The following is a 16368-nucleotide window of genomic DNA, read 5'->3' on the forward strand; positions in this document are numbered from 1 at the left end:
GCACCTACCCAAGAGAGTGAGTGAACATCTCCTGGGGCACAAGGGAGCATCTGCTGCAAAGGAGCCACACTGCTCATCTGTTCACCACTGCATCAATGGAGCTGCACAGTAGGGGTGGTTGGAATGTCACGATGGGAAGACCCTAACCCTTCAATGTCCCTGTTTTCTCATGAAGGCCCGGATGAATGACATGAGCGAAGAGCTGGAGAGACTGGGAGACAGCTGCACACATCTGAGGAGCAGGAGGGAGCCTCAGAGGGTGCACCGTCACATCATTCCCCCGCATCCTGCACCAGAACAGAAACTCTCACGTTGGTGGGTATCCGTTCGCTGTTAGATTTGGGCACAGAAACTGATGAGCACATCACAGACAGGCCCGGGCAGATGACGGAGGCTGTGACAGCCGAGGCCACTGGCACTTGGCGGTCTGTGGGAGGCCAGGCCCACGCTGAGCCCCAGGCTGATGACATGCCTCTGGTGTTACTAGCAACACGGGAAATTCTGCAGCTGCAGTAAGAGGTCAGGCAACATCTGGCTGAGTTGCCAGACGCTATGTGTACCCAAGCATGGACAATGGAGGAGTCCATCCAGGCCTTGGACGCTGCACTGTCTCTGATGGGTGTGTGTCTGGCTTCCTCCATTGAGAGATTGGTGACTCTCATGGAGAGGCAGATCCAGCCGCCCAATCAGTGGCTGCCGGAGATGTGCGCAGACCTGCACTCCATCACTTTGTCCTTGAGCTCCATCCAGCGGTGACAAGGTGAGAGGGGGGACGAGGCGCCTGAACTCTCCACCAGGTCCACGTCCCTCTCAGGTCAGCAGGGAGGGACAAGTGTGTCTGATAAGGGGGAGGAGCAGCTGGCTGCTACATCTGGGGTCTCCTCTCAGGGGTCTCCTGGTGTGGACAGTAGCTCTGAAGCCCCTCTGCCAGTAACACCAGTGATGCCATCCTCGCTGACAGAGGGGGTCCCTGTACGTGTGCAGGAGGTCCTCAGTGTGCCAGGGCCCTCCAGGCCTCAGGCAGTGAGAGGACGGCCGCCAATGTCATCCCAAGCCATGGGGCAGCAAGGTCAGCAGCCTGTCTTCACCTCAGCTGACAGAGCAGGGGGAGTAGCACGTAGGAGCACCCGGAAAAGATTTAAGAAGAGCACCTAGATTCACTGAGGGGTTCACGGGTGAATGTACATTCCAGGTGGATAGGGTTGTGTTTGGTGTCGCACAGAATAAAGAAATGATGTTCTCTCACTATGTCTCCTTCCAATTGTTGATGCCCTTTTGGACTTCATTTCAACCCTTCCTCCCAAGGGGCTGGAAGTGAGGGACCAAGCCGTGAGTTCACAAAGCTTCGGCCTTGTCACTGTGCGATGTGTAACTGGGCGCTGTAGTGCAGAAGAAAAGAGGTGACAACAGGGCTGCTTAAAGCTAAGGCTTTATTGCTGTGGTTCCAGAAGGTGGTAAGGCTCAAAGGAAACTTGAATCTATAAGGGTGTCTCGTGCCTCCCTTGTGTGTATCTCATGGTGGCTTTCCTGCTGTGCCTGAGGTTCTTCATCTGGCACTGCTTGGGCAGCATCCTCCTCCACATCCTCATCATCAGAGGAGGCATCACACTCCATGATATCCTCACTAGTCAACACCTCACCCCTCTGTAATGCCAGATTGTGCAGAGCACAGCAAACCACCATGATATGCGAGACCCTCACCAGGACATACTGAAGGGCTCCACAGGAACAATCTAAGTGCCTGAATCTCATCTTCAGGAGACCAATGACCTCCTTGATGGTCGCTCGGGTTGACCTGCAGCAGGTATTGTACCTCTCCTCTGCATCTTGTGTGGGTTCCTCACAGGCGTCAGTACTCATGTCCTCAGTGGGTAGCCCTTGTCTCTAAGGATCCATCTCAGAAAGCGCATGGGGCCACGGAAAAGTTCTGGCACCTGCGACTGCCTTGGTAAGCAGGTGTTGTGGCTGCTTCCCGGGATTTGTGCACACTTCTGTAGGATCCATTTGTGATGGTCACAGACCAGTTACACACTGAGCAAGTGGAAGCCCTTCCTGTTGAAGGCTGCTGGCTGGTCTGCAGGAGCCTTGATGGTCACATGGGTGCAGTCAATGACACCCTACACCTGGGGGAATCCAGCGATGGCCCCGAATCCTATAGCCCTCTCAGCGTGACTGTTTGGATCGATGTGCACATAGTCACCGGCCCTCCTGAAGAGGACATTGGTGACCTCCTTGATGCACTGATTCACCACAGACTGTGAGATTCCACACATATCTCCAGTGGATCCCCGCAATGATCTGCTGGTGTAGAAGTTCAGTGGCACGGTGGCCTTGAGTGACACTGGCATCAGGTGCCCACCAAGTCCCATGGGGCGCAGCTGCATCATGGCAGAAACGACCTCCGTGGAGATGTGCAGTCTGTGGAGACACTGTCACTCGGACATCTGCAGGAAGTTGAACCTCGGCTGACGTGTTTCTCTGCCTCCTTCTCCTGCCTCCTGGTCGAGGCTGGCCCTCCTGTGGGCCCCCAAGCAGCTGTGGTGCCCCTGCTGGTGCCTGCGCTCCCTCTCTACTACTGCTCTTCTTCAATGGGAGCCTCAAATCCAGGGTGAATGAGGCTGATGACAGGTTGCCCCTCCCTTAGTGCAAGGCCTTCACAGTAAACAACACCCAGCCACAGTTCCCTCACTTGTCATCCTCAATGAGGTGGCACTGCCCCAATGGCACCCTGGTGTTGTTCCCCCTGCAGAGCTGGCACATTGGCCCCCACTCCTGACAGTGTTTCCCGATGCCCTTTCCCCCTCCACCCTTGCTGCCAAGTTTTGCTGCCTCACCCGATAGCTTCCCAGTGAAGCCAACACTCAGCTCCCACCTCCCAGTCACCTCCTTTAACCAGGCGATGCTCTGAAGCCCCGTGGTCCCCATGTGCTATTAATTCAATTGGACCCAGTGAATAAAATTGCTGACAATTGGACTCATAAATACTTTAAATGCCTTCTTGCCGTGTGGATGTGCGAAGTCTGCCCTCCATTTCAGCCGCCGACAGAAAAATCTGGTCCGAAGTCTTCCATCCCTATTTTATACACCCCCCTCCCCCTCCCCAGCCTCCATTCCCGTCTCCAACGGTCCCTTAAAATTCTGGCCCATGTCTCTAAGACTAATGGGAGTTAAACTACCTCTGATCCTTAGACTGAACAGGGAGAGCTGCTCTCTCTGTGTTTAAAGTGAATGAATCTGAGCTTTACCTTGTCTTACTGGAACGTTCACTGTCTGGAAATGTCTGTTTGAAAATGTTTTCCTGATATATTAATGGAGCAGAGGAGCAGATGTGAGGTACTGTTGAACAGAGAGGTTTGGAAGTGGGTGAAGGGGTGGAGTGACAGTGGGAGTGAGAGGCGCAGTGAATTGGCCATTCTCAATAGAGTGTCAGGAATGAAGGTCAGAGGAACAGACCAGGCTGGAAACACAGACAGAGCGAGGAGAAGCTGGTGTGAAAAACACAGATTAAACAACAGGCTTGATCAGTTGGTTTGGTTCTGGTGTTTAGAATACCCGGAATCTGGGTTCACTTCCCTTCCAACTCAGGCAACTGTACCAACATTATGTTCATAAAACCATAGACTGATACCCAAAGAAGGAGACCATTTGGTCCATTGTGTCAGTGCTGTCTCTTTGGTTGTGCTATCCAATTAGTCCTGGTGTTCAGCTTTTTCCTGTAATCTGTACATTTTCCTTCCAGTATTTATCCCAATTGCTTTTCAAAGTTACTACTGAATCTGCTTTCAAGTCCTGATCAGGCAGTGCATTCCAGATCACAACACATCACTGTATAAAAAATCATTCCTCATTTCGCCTCTGGTCTTTTCTCAATCACTTGATAAATACATCCTCTGGTTACTGACCCTTTTGCCACTGGAAACAATTTCTCCTTATTTAAAACTTATTGAAAACCTTCTTGATGATGTCACATACTAGACTGCCAGTAAATCTGAAGCCCATGTAATAAAAGGGACAATGACAGCATGCATATGAAGTTAGCAGACTGATAGGAACATAGAAGCAGGAGTAGGCCATTCAGCCCATCGAGACCACCCCACCATTCAATATGATGATGACTGATCATCCACTTCAATGCCTTTTTCCCACACTATCTCCATCTCCCCTATGTCATTTGTATTTAGACATCTGTCAATCTCTGCTTTAAACATACTCAATAACTGAACTTCCACAGCCCTCTGGGTAGACAATTCCAAAGATTCACAACCCACTGAGTAAAGAAATTTCTCCTCATCTCTGTCCTAAGTGGCTTTCCCCTTACGTTGAAATTGTGTCCCCTGGTTCTAGATTCCTCAACCGGAGGAAACAGCTTCATCTACCCTGTCTATCCCTTTAAATATTTTGTAAGTTTCAATGAGATCACCTCTCATTCTTCAAAACTCTAGAGAATACAGGCCCAGTTTCCCCAATCTCTCTTCATATGACAGTCCCGCCATCCCGGGAACAAGTCTGGTGAACCTTCGTTGCACTCCCTCTATGGCAATGATATCCTTCCTAAGGTAAGGGGAACAAAACTGCACACAGTATTCCAAACTGCAGACCAACCAAGGTTATATACAATCGAAGCAAGACTTCACTACTCCTGTACTCAAATCCTCTTGCGATAGAGTCTAACATGTCATTCGCCTTCCTAATTGCTTGCTGCACCTGCATGTTAGCTTTCAGTCACTTATTGACAAGGACACCCAGGCCCCTTTGCACATTTACACTTTCTAATCTCATACCATTCAAGAAATAATCTGCACATCTCTTCCTCCAACAAAAATGGATAACCTCACATTTTTACACATGATATTCCATGTGCCATTTTCTTGTTCACTCACTAAGTCTGTCCAAGTTTTGTGTCATCCACGAACTTGGAAATACTACATTTGGTCCCCACATCCGAATCATTGATATATACTGTGAAAAGCTGGGTCACAGTGTGGTGGTGAACAGTTGCATTTCTGTATGGAGGAAGGTTTACTGTAGGTTCCCCATGGTTCCTCATAACTGTAGTTATGTGCAGACACTGGAAAAGCTGGGGTTTTTCTCCTTGGAGCAGAGCAAGTTCAGAACAACTTTGACAGAGTTAGAAGCAAGGAATCAAATGGTTACAGTTCAGATGGAGACCATTCAATCCATCATGTCCATGACAGCTCTTTGCAAGAGCAAATCAGCTAATTCCACTCCTCTGCCCTTTCATTGTAGCCCTGCAAATTTTCTCTATTCAGGTGTTTATCCATTTCCCTTTTGAAAGCCACGATTGAATCTGCCTCCAGCACACTCTCAGGCAGTGTACACCAGATCCGAACCAGTCGCTCTGTCCCACACCCCTGGTATCATTGCAGAAAATCTCTTCTGTTCATTTCATCCCTCATAAATAATTGAAATGTAATGTTCCTTAGGAAATGCACAACATGAAAAGGAGAGAGAAATAAATGCTGAGCAAAATAGAAGTCAATGTTTGGAAGGTAAAAAGAGCAAAAGATGTAACTTTTATTCTGGACGAGTGAGAGGAATATATCACACTTTGGGGATTTTGTAAGAGGATTTATTGATAAACCTGGGATTTGAGAGGAAGCTGGTTCATGGTTTACAGAACAAATTCAGCCGCTGGGGTGGAGCCAACAGCTGCACCGTCCAATAACAGACAGGACGCGGACACTGTCTCAGGCCTGGTGAGCTCAGTCGATGAAAGCATGAAACTCTGAATCTCAAGTTTTTGAGTTTGAGCCCCACGGTGGGTGTTTTTTATTTCCTTTTTAGGCTGATTTTACAGGCGTTCTCCAGCTCTGAATTCCTCGGCAGAGAGTTCAAGGAGTGTTTGAAATGAGATTCAACAGCAGTATGAGAAAGTCTCTCCTTGATTCAAGACTCTTACCTGTCCGCAGCAACTCCCTGCTGAAGATTGAACTTTATCTCATTTCATTCTCAGCTCAGGGTCAGTGTGGATCACTGGGACTTCTGGCTGTGTCCCACTTCACAATCCATCAGTGCTGAGAAAGCAATGGGGAATATTACTCACATGTTGTAATGTTTTATAAATACTTGAATGCATTTCACACTGTGTCTAACAGTGTGAATCTCCCCTGGTATATCAGCTCACCAATACTTCAACAGAACATTCACATAATGTGAGCTCTGAGATCTGTTCAGATCCCATTCCCAAGACCTGGAAAGTGGGATTGGGCTGGATTACTCTTTTTCAGCTGGCACAGACACGATTGCTAAATGATCTCATTCTGTGCCATCAATTTTCTCCATTTTCTATGTTCTATGAAGTGAGGTGTGATTGGGAGAGGCAATTCCACCAGGGTTATATTTTCTACCAAAACAATGACACAAGGGATACTTCACATTTTTATTCATTCATTCATGGGATGTGGGCATCGCTGGCTAGGCCAGCATTTATTGCCCATCCCTAATTGCCCTTGAGAAGGTGGTGGGTTGGGCTGCCTTCTTGAACCACCGCAGTCCATGTGGGGTAGGTACATCCACAGTGCTGTGAGGAAGGGAGTTCCAGGATTTTGATACAGCGACAGTGAAGGAACGGCGATATAGTTCCAAGTCAGGATGGTGTGTGGCTTGAAGGGGAACTTGCAGGTGGTGGAATCCCCTGCATTTTCTGCCCTTGCCCTTCTAGGTGGTAGAGGTTGCTGGGTTTGGAAGGTGCTGTCGAAGGAGTCTTGGTGCATTGCTGCAGTGCATCTTGTAGACAGTACACACTGCTGCCACTGTGCGTCGATGGTGGAGGGAGTGAATGTTTGTAGATGGGGTGCCAATCAAGCGGGCTGCTTTGTCCTGGACGGTGTTGAGATTCTTGAATTGGAATTGCACCCATCCAGGCAAGCGGAGAGGATTCCATCACACTCTTGACTTGTGCCTTGTAGATGGTGGACAGGCTTTGGGGAGTCAGGAGTCATCGATGAGTGAGAGGAATATATCACACTTTGGGGCTTTTGTAAGAGGATTTATTGATAAACCTGGGATTTGAGAGAAGCTGCTTCATGGCTTACAGAACAAATTCAGCCTCTGGGGTGGAGCCAACAGCTGCACTGTAATTACTCACCTCAGGATTCCAAGCCTCTGACCTGCTCTTGTAGCCACGTTATTTGTATGGCTACCCATTGTAACCCCCGTGATGTTGATAGTGGGGGATTCAGTGATTGTAATGCTATAGAATGTCAAGGGGAGATAGTTAGATTCTCTCTTGTTGGAGATATTCAGTGCCTGGCACTTGTGTGGTGCGAATGTTACTTGCCACTTATCATGCCAAGCCTGTGAGACTGAAATAGCTCAGTTGGGAGTGTGTTAGACGGAAGATCCCTGGTTCAATCTGGGGTTTTGGCAGTTCTCCTTTATTCTGCATCGCCATTTGGTTTTGACTCTCGAGTTGCACAATTTACACTGAAATTATTTACCCAACTCTGAAGGTTGGATCGAAATAGAGAGATATCAAGGATGGGAAATATTTACATTGTCTTCTTTAGCTTATTCTCATCTCCTTGTGTCATTTTCCCCAGTTTTTGACTCTCTTGGGGCCGGGTGAACATTTGATTTGCTGCATTTGTCCCAAGCTGAAGCCTTTTCCACATCTCTGGACGGTCAGACTCACTCTGTCTGTTTTTGCTGCTCGTGACCATTAACGAGAACAGGCCACGAGTTCAATGTTTATCAGCAAACGGAAGATAACTGGAAAGAATTCTGTTTTACTCCAGACCAGTGACAAAGATGCAATGGATGTTATTCAAAATAAGTTCCCTCTGACATTTTATGTAAACTTGTTTGCATCTAAAAGTTGGATTTTAAGTGTTACCAAAATGTGTCAAATTAATGACTGACCATGTGATAGCGCACATGGGGATCAAATCCACAGCCTTGTTGTTATCAACACTGCGTCCTAACCAACTGAACTAAGTGGCCTATAGGCAGAGCCAGGTATGGGTTTGAGCCGCACGCTGGGCGGTTTGTGTTTTATTTCTCACACTGGGTGACAGAGCGATTGTCGAAACAATGGACACATCACATCCCTGAAACATTGTTCTGATATAAAACAGTGTGAAATAAGAACTGAGCATGGAAATGGAACGGAACCAGAAATCAGGACTTTAATCTATTGAAGTTGATCTTGAAATTCAACCATTCACTGAACATTCCAAGAGATCGAACTCTCTTCTGATATAAAATCCAGGAACTTGAGCTGCTGTAAAACACAACTGAGCTTGACGTGATTTGAACACGCAACCTTCTAATCTGGAGTCAGACGCGCTACCGTTGTGCCACAAGCTGACAGATGAAGCAAAGTGTTCCATTCCTGACAGATTTACTTCTTGTTTAGATTCAGTGATTGAAATTAATTCAATCCTCATCTGACCTCCGCTCTGTAAAGGCCTGCAATCGGACCTGAACCCGACGGGACCCGACGACCTGTGTCGGGTTCGGGTCATGTCCGGTCGCTCTTCCGGTTCTGGCTTTCGGGCTCGGGTCAGATTGGGTCATGTTCAGGTCAGGCTGGGTCCAGGTTGGACTGAGTCCGGGTCGGACACACACAGTAAGTATTACATTTAACTCTGCTGGGAAGTTGAGTTTAATAAGTGTCAAAAGTTGAAAAGCCAACCAAAGCCGGGAGTCCGGGTCATTAAGGAGGGAAACTCTGAGTCTGCGCAGTGAGCAAGTGAGCATCTCGATGATGTCATTGCGCTCATGCTGCAGCTTCCTGTAGATTCGGAATCGGGAGGGAGATAAAGTGAACATTCCGGTGGTCGGGTAAGGCGCGGGTCGGTTCGGGCGCGGGAATAAATGGAGATACTCGTGCCGGGTCGGGCTTGGGTCCAATGTGGTTCTGTCGGGTTCGGGTCGGGTAATTTTTCCTGACCTGAGCAGGCCTTTACCGCTCTGTCAGTTCAGTGCCTTATTTAAACTATTACTTGGAGTTCTGTTTTACAGGGTCTCGGCTGTTGAAGTATTTCCCAGACCCACTACTCTGATTAATCATACATTTTGCTGCTAACTGCTGCTGCTACAATTGAAATGTAAAAAAGAATTTCCAGTGACCTGAAACCAATGGGCAAATACATTTCAGAAAGATAAAGCTCATTCACCAATCCGCAAATGTGTCTTTCAGCTTATATTTATAAACAACTCCTTCTCTCCACTATGAGAACTATACAATCACTCCAGTTATTTGAAAGTTAGTATAAGATGTTCTAGTTCATCAATTTTAAAACTGCAGCAGGTATTTTCCAGAAAACTTCTCTGTTGGAACCTCAGTCCCATTTAGATTGAAAGTGGACAATTAATGTATTCACTTGTTCATTGTGGACAGGTGTCTGACTTCGAATAAATCTCATTAACTTTCAATGAGGTGGCAGTATTTCTGTGCTCCCATTTTACAGTCTGTCCTGTTCATGCACCATGTTTTTATTCTCCTCTCCCATTCTCCACAGGATACAGATTACAAGCATCATCAATCTAGCTGTTGAAAAGCATTGAAAGAATCTGGTCACACAGGTATTGTAACATTCATTATCTGCCATTTTACAAGTTTGTTGCTTTAAACACAGTACGATGTGCAATCATCTTGAAAAGAGATTCTCTTCAATATCCAAAACAAATTGAATTACAAACCTGACAGACAAACACAGGAGAACAAATGACTAGTGAACACAAACCTGATGGTGCTCATTTTCAGATCTATTGCAGTCATCTTACAAAACAAGTGAAAGAATATTACAGTGAAATGATTTGGAAAGGAGGTGTGACTTTTGTTGGTGCCTTTCTTTGCTCTGTTGGTGAAACTTTCTTGCACCTGACTCCTGTTCATGTCTCTGTTTCCTCGATTGAGTGAGGAAGGAGGCATTTGATCAGAAATCAACTGGATTGTGTACCTTTGAGAGGGGATTTCTGCACCGTCAGGGCTGGAAACAGGAGTGAGTGAAAGACACTGCATGGAGTTTGATTTTGGACAGAGGGAGAGCAAATATAACATGACTGTGCAATATTGGCCTGAATTTTACAGTCCCAATAGCAGCAAACGCTGAGACATTCACTGCTATTGAGGGTCTGAACAGCAGTGCAACTGCCGGTACATGCACACATTAACACCAGCATCTGGAAGTTGTGGTGGTGAGAAATGTGCTTAGAAGGAGCCTCTGATCATAATCACACCAGCCCACTCTTTAAAGTGACAGGGACCTGTAGTTCAGCAATTTGGGCTCATTGCCCACAACGTACCCTGATTTTTACCTGGGTTGGATTAGAGCCGGCACCAACAGGCTTAGGGCCTGCTCGGGAAGGACTTTTCTGTTGACACAACAGCTCCACTATTCCAAGAAGACACCGGCAGCAGCAGGGGTCAACTTTCAGAAAGGAGTTCAGACATTTTAAATGTTGTATTTTGTTTCTTAATTAGATGTAAGTTTTTAGCATGGCCTTATCAGAGTTCTTAAATTTACATCTGACTTTTTATCAACAAGATTGAAGTGCTTTTAAAAGATCCCTAAATATATATGACTTTTTATCAAGATTTACCTGGCTTCTTTGTAAAGACTCGAGTAAGATTGAAGTGACTTTTAAAAACTACATCTTATCCTTTAAAATCCTGCTTCCATGCAGATGACATTGGAAGATGGCTTCAGAATAACTTAGACTATCTTTCTAACAGGTACTGCAACAGCCTAAGTCCTACTTTCTGCAAAAGCTGGTGAATTACAAAGAAACAATGTATTGAACATTTTATAAACTGTTGATGCAGATGGGATTCAAACTCATACATGTAAACAGAAGTAATTAATAATCCATCATCTTAACCTCTCAAACACTTCATCACCCAGCTTTGTGCCAGCAGCCCATCACATGTCTTTTTTGCCTCCATGAAAATTCGGGCAGGATGGTCACCTTCAGCTCAGATCCTGACTGTGCAGCCAGATGTGCAATGATGGAACAGTAGCTTCTGTAAGTAAATGACATTTCCATCACATCAGGTCATGGCCTGTTGGGAATGGAGTGGTGTGAAACATTTCCAGACCATGTCCAACACGTTTCTACTCAGTGTGAAAACCCACCACTGAAAGACTGGAACATACAATCATTTGATCACATCATGATTAACATCACTCAGACACCTGTACCATTAGGTCACTGACGAAGTCATGATGACTTCGAATTTCTCATGAAATGACAACTGAACTAACTGACTGGAAGAATTGCTTTAACTCCACATGATCAGAAAGGCACAGCCTCAGACCGACTCGGCAGATGAATATTGATTGAATAATTTCTGTGTGAGGAATGTTCCAGCATCATAAACCAGGGGAACGTGCTGACTGAGCTGTGTCTTCATCTCTTCTGGGCAGTCGGACAGTTCACCCTTCATTCTGCTCTGATTCACTTTCCCAAAGCGGATCTACAGATTCTCAAATCTGGAGACTCGTTTTCTTATTTTGTTCCTTTTGATTTTTCTTGCTCTTGAATGATAATATATTCTAAACCTCGGATCAACCCTCCCCTGTGCGTCGTGTTATAGTCTTGGTTAAAAGAGACACAAAACGGCACAAACACTCTGAAACATCCAACACGGTTACACTTTCCTTCAGTGAGATTAATGTTGAGCTGTTTTCCAGGTTAAATGCAATTGCAAACACATTGCTCTCAAAGAAATTGTAGGGGATTGAGTTGCCGTTGAAATATTAGCACTGGACATCTGTACGAGCAGGAACAGCTATTTCAAACTCACATCCTTCACAAAGGCAACCACTGAGCTGTTTTCTTGTGTGAATAAAATTCATAAGAAAAGTTAAAGTTCATAAGAAAATGGATGTAAATGATTGATAGCTAAACTTTTGAAGCAAAGATATGAATCCAGGATTTTCTGATTATTAGACAAACACTCAAACCAATTAAGCTACTGAGCCAGATCACAAGTGCTGTGACAACTAAGGGCAGAGGAGGGCACTCTTTATTCTCATCCCACTTCTCCACAGGTCACAACATCGATGTGAACTTTTCCCACATACTGATCCAGTCAATCATGTACTCTATTTTTCCCAGAATAGAAGACACTGTCCAGGTTTCTTTAATGAACAAGAAAATTATCCATTTATTGTCGAACAAGTTTTAACTGGTCATGAAGTAAAGCATAAACACACAGGTGGAAATTTTAAAAGTTCCTTTTTCACCTTGAACAACTTTTAAAGTCCTTTTTTTTTATCTTCGAGCCAAACGCACACACACACACACTGGATAGCTGAAAAAATAAAAGGGAATATTTTTTAAATTCAGCACTCTGTTACAGACAAAAAAAACCTCTTGGGCTGTTTATTTGCTCGTTTTTGAAGACATCATCAGATGAGATATGTTGCTCCAAAACTGGAATACAGTCTAACTTCCGAGTATACATAGACAGGTCACTAGGGTATTTTGGAACAGTTCTTTTCAGAAGGCATTGAAAATTAATTTTAGCAGGCCTTCTTCAAAGACATGCGACAAGATGAATTAAGTCAGTGGACTTCTCAGGGTCTTTTACAGATTTTCTGGAAAACAAACTGGGTTGTGGTCTTCTCTTCTTCCTTGACGATTCTTCAGGCTAACTTTATCAGCTGCTCACTCCAGCAGGTAAAACACACTGACTGCTACAACCAAAGGTTGTGAGTTTTCTGCCTTCTTAGGTTTGCACTGCTGCTGCCAAGCTTGTCCAATCAAGGGGCATGACTGACTTCTCGGTCCACATTTCTCCCTGTTACCAGGGTTTCTGCTCTATATTTAACTTGAATCATGTGACAACCAGTAAACATTCTTGCCAAATTGGTTCTTTTGGTGCCCTCTTGAAAAAGAACTGGTCCTACATTTATTCAGTTTGATTATGACTTCTTCAAAAAATATTTTAAAAGAAACAGAATCCCTTCCATAACATCATTTACTTTCCCTGAGCTACAGGTTATTGCAAGACTCTCTGGCTGTGTTTATTTTAGGTGATTTTGTACTCAGGTTCTTTCTGAATCCATGTGTTTGCAGATCTTTGTGAGTGAGAGATGTGGAGATATGTTTAAAAGATTTCCCTGTAAATTATTCATATCTCCATCTTTCCCCGAACTTTGTACAAGCACATTAATATGGGAATCACACACATCAGGCCGTCAAACCTGTCTGCTAAACATTGAAAGGTGACAGTGTTTATTGTGACGGGGTTCCATTTATGAAGACACATCTTGATGATTCACACATGTAAAAATTTGTATATTATGTTCATGACATAATGACATAAATAAACATTTCCTTGCACTTGCCATGCTTGGTGAACATTTTCTCTGCTCATGCCCCCTGAATATATTAGAGAACATGGTGACGAGGTTGAGATAAAAGTCTGTAAATATAGGCAGCAAACAGCAGCAGGGACTGCAGTGAACAAGATTTACGTGACATATTTGTGCTTATATTGGTGGGTGAAATAAGATACTAAACACACAAAATCCTACATTTGAGCTCGTGTAAAAGATTGCTCTGTCTATGGCGATAGCATCAAAGAATGCTCAGGAATTTTGCCCTATGCCAGTGATCGTAACACACTTCAGGGGAACTTTTAAAAAATGGTAAAATGGGCTTTCACATAACAGATGAAGGTTTACACAGAGAAGTGTGAAGTGATACAATTTGGAAGGAAGAATGCCATATAAATGAAACGTTACAGTTCTAAACTGGGTGCAGGAGCAGAGAGACAATGTACACCAATGTTAGAAGGATTGAAAAGGTTGCTTAGAGCAAACAGGACACTTGGCTTTATTAATAGAGGCATAGAGTAAAGGCATATAAGTTATGCTAAACCTTTATAAAATACTGTGAATGAATGGCCTCTTCCTGTACCTCCACAGAAAGCTTCCATTCCAGGTTTACACCCACTCATCAGGATCACTCTCCACAGATCCCGCCATCCCAGGTTCGGACACCCACTTCAGGATCACTCTCCATACATCGCAGCACTATGGGCTCGGAGATCCTCTTCAGAGATCCTAAATCTCCAGACACGGACATCCTTTGAGGAACATTCTCCACAGATTCTTCCCTCCAAGCTTAGGCACCCTCTTCAGAATCACTCTCCATACATCCCGCTACTCCACGCATGGATATCACCCTCAGGATCAGATCAAAGAATGTTGCTTGTCACATATCAGCTCAAGCCTGAATGTTGTTCAGGTCTTGCTGCTTGCAGGCACAGACTGCTTCAGTATCTGAGGAGTTGTGAATCATCAGCGAACATTCCCACTTCTGACTTATGTTGAAAAGAAAGCCATCAATGAAACAGCTGAGGATGGTTGGGCCTAGGACACTGCCCTGAGAAACTAAGTATCCAGTCATGAATGGTGGAGGACAATTAAATAACGAACCAGATGAGGAGGCCCCAAAAACATCCCTATCCTCAATGTTGGTGGATCCGAGCACGTCAGTGCAAAAGATGAAGCTGAAGCATTTGAAACCATCTTCAGTCAGAAATTGCTCAGTGGATGATTCATCTCAGCCTCTTGAGGTCCCCAGCATCACAGCGTCCATTTTTCAGCCAATTCGCATCACTCCACATAATGGCAAGAAACAGCTGAAGGCAATCGATATAGTAAGGACTATGGGCCATAACATTCCGGCTCTAGTACTGAAGACTTGTGCTCCAGAACTAGCTGCGCTCTCAGCCAAGCTGTTCCAGTAGAGCTACAACACGGGCATCTACTTGACAATGTGGAAAATTGCCCAAGTGTGCCCTCTCCATAAAAAAATGCAGGACAAATCCAATCTGACCAATTGCCGCCCCATCAGTCTACTATCAATCATCAGCAAAGTGATGGAAGATGTCACCAACAGTGCTATCAAGCACCAGACACTTCGCAATAATCTGATCATCGATGCTCAGTTTAGGTTCTGGCAGGGTCTCTCAGCTCCAGGAAATAATTTGGCAGATAGGGTAGAATGTGGGAAAATGTGAGGTTATCGACTTTGGTAGGAAGAATAGAAAAGGAAAATATTATTTCAATTGTGAGAGATCACAGAATGCTGCGGTGTAGAAGGATCTGGGTGTCCTTGTACATGAATCACAAAAAGTTACCATGCAGGTACAGCAAATAATTAGGAAAGCAAATGGAATGTTACCCTTTATTTCAAGGGGGATGGAGTATAAAAGTAGAGAAGTCTTGCTACAAATGTACATGGTGCTGGTGAAACCACACCTAGAGCACTGTGTACAGTTTTGGTCTCCTTATTTAAGGAGGGATATACTTGCAAAGGAGGCAGTTGAGAGAAGGTTCATTGGATTGATTCCTGTGATGAAGGTGTTGTCTTATGAGGAAAGTTGAGCAGGTTGGACCGATACTCATTGGAGTTGAGAAAAATGAAAGGTGAATGTATTGAGACATATAAGATTCTGAGGGGGCTTGACAGGGTAGATGCTGAGAGGATGTTTCCTCTTGTGGTGGAATCTAGAACTAGGGGACACAGTTTCAGATTTAGGGGTTTTTATTTAAGAAGGAATTTCTTCTCTGAGAGGGTCATTAATCTTTGGAATTCTCTACCGCAGAGAGCAGTGGAGGCTGGGTCATTGAATGTCTTCAAGATTTTTATCTACAAGAGAGCCAAGGGTTATGTGGGCAGGCAAGAAAGTGGGGTTGAGGTCATGATCAGGTCAGCCATGATCCTATTGAATGGCGGAGCAAGCTCGAGGGGCCAAATGGCCTACTCCTGCTACTAGTTCTTCTGATCTTCTGTTCTTATGACCTCATTGCAGCTTGGTCCAAACAGAGACAAAAGATGGAATTCCAGAGGGGAGGAGAGAGTGATTGCCCTTGAGTGAGTGTGGCATCAAGGATCCCGAGCAAAATTGAAGTCACTGGGAATCGGGGGAAAACTCTCCACTTGCTGGAGTTGGACCTCGCACAAAACAAGATGTTGTGGTTCGTCGAGGCCAATCATCTCAGTCCAGGACACTGCCTCAGGTGTTTCTCAGGGTAGTGTCGCAGACCCAAACATCCCAGCTGTTTCATTGACGACTTTCTCTTCAACATCAGTCAGAAGTGGGAATGTTAGATGATGACTCACAACTCTTCAGATGCTGAAGCAGTTTGTGCCTGCAAGCAGCAAGACATGAACAACATTCAGGCTTGAGCTGATAAGTGACAAGCAACCTTCTGGCCACACAAGTGCCAAACAGTGAACATCTCCAATGAGAGAGAAAAAAAATCTGCCTTTTGATATTCAGAAGCATTATCATCGTTAAATCCCCCACCATCAACATCTTGACCAGAAACATAACTGGACCAGTCACATCTATGCTGTGGTTATAAGCGCAGGTCAGAG

Source organism: Heterodontus francisci, unplaced genomic scaffold, assembly GCF_036365525.1.
Source record: "Heterodontus francisci isolate sHetFra1 unplaced genomic scaffold, sHetFra1.hap1 HAP1_SCAFFOLD_52, whole genome shotgun sequence".
Classification (NCBI taxonomy): Eukaryota; Metazoa; Chordata; class Chondrichthyes; order Heterodontiformes; family Heterodontidae; genus Heterodontus; species Heterodontus francisci.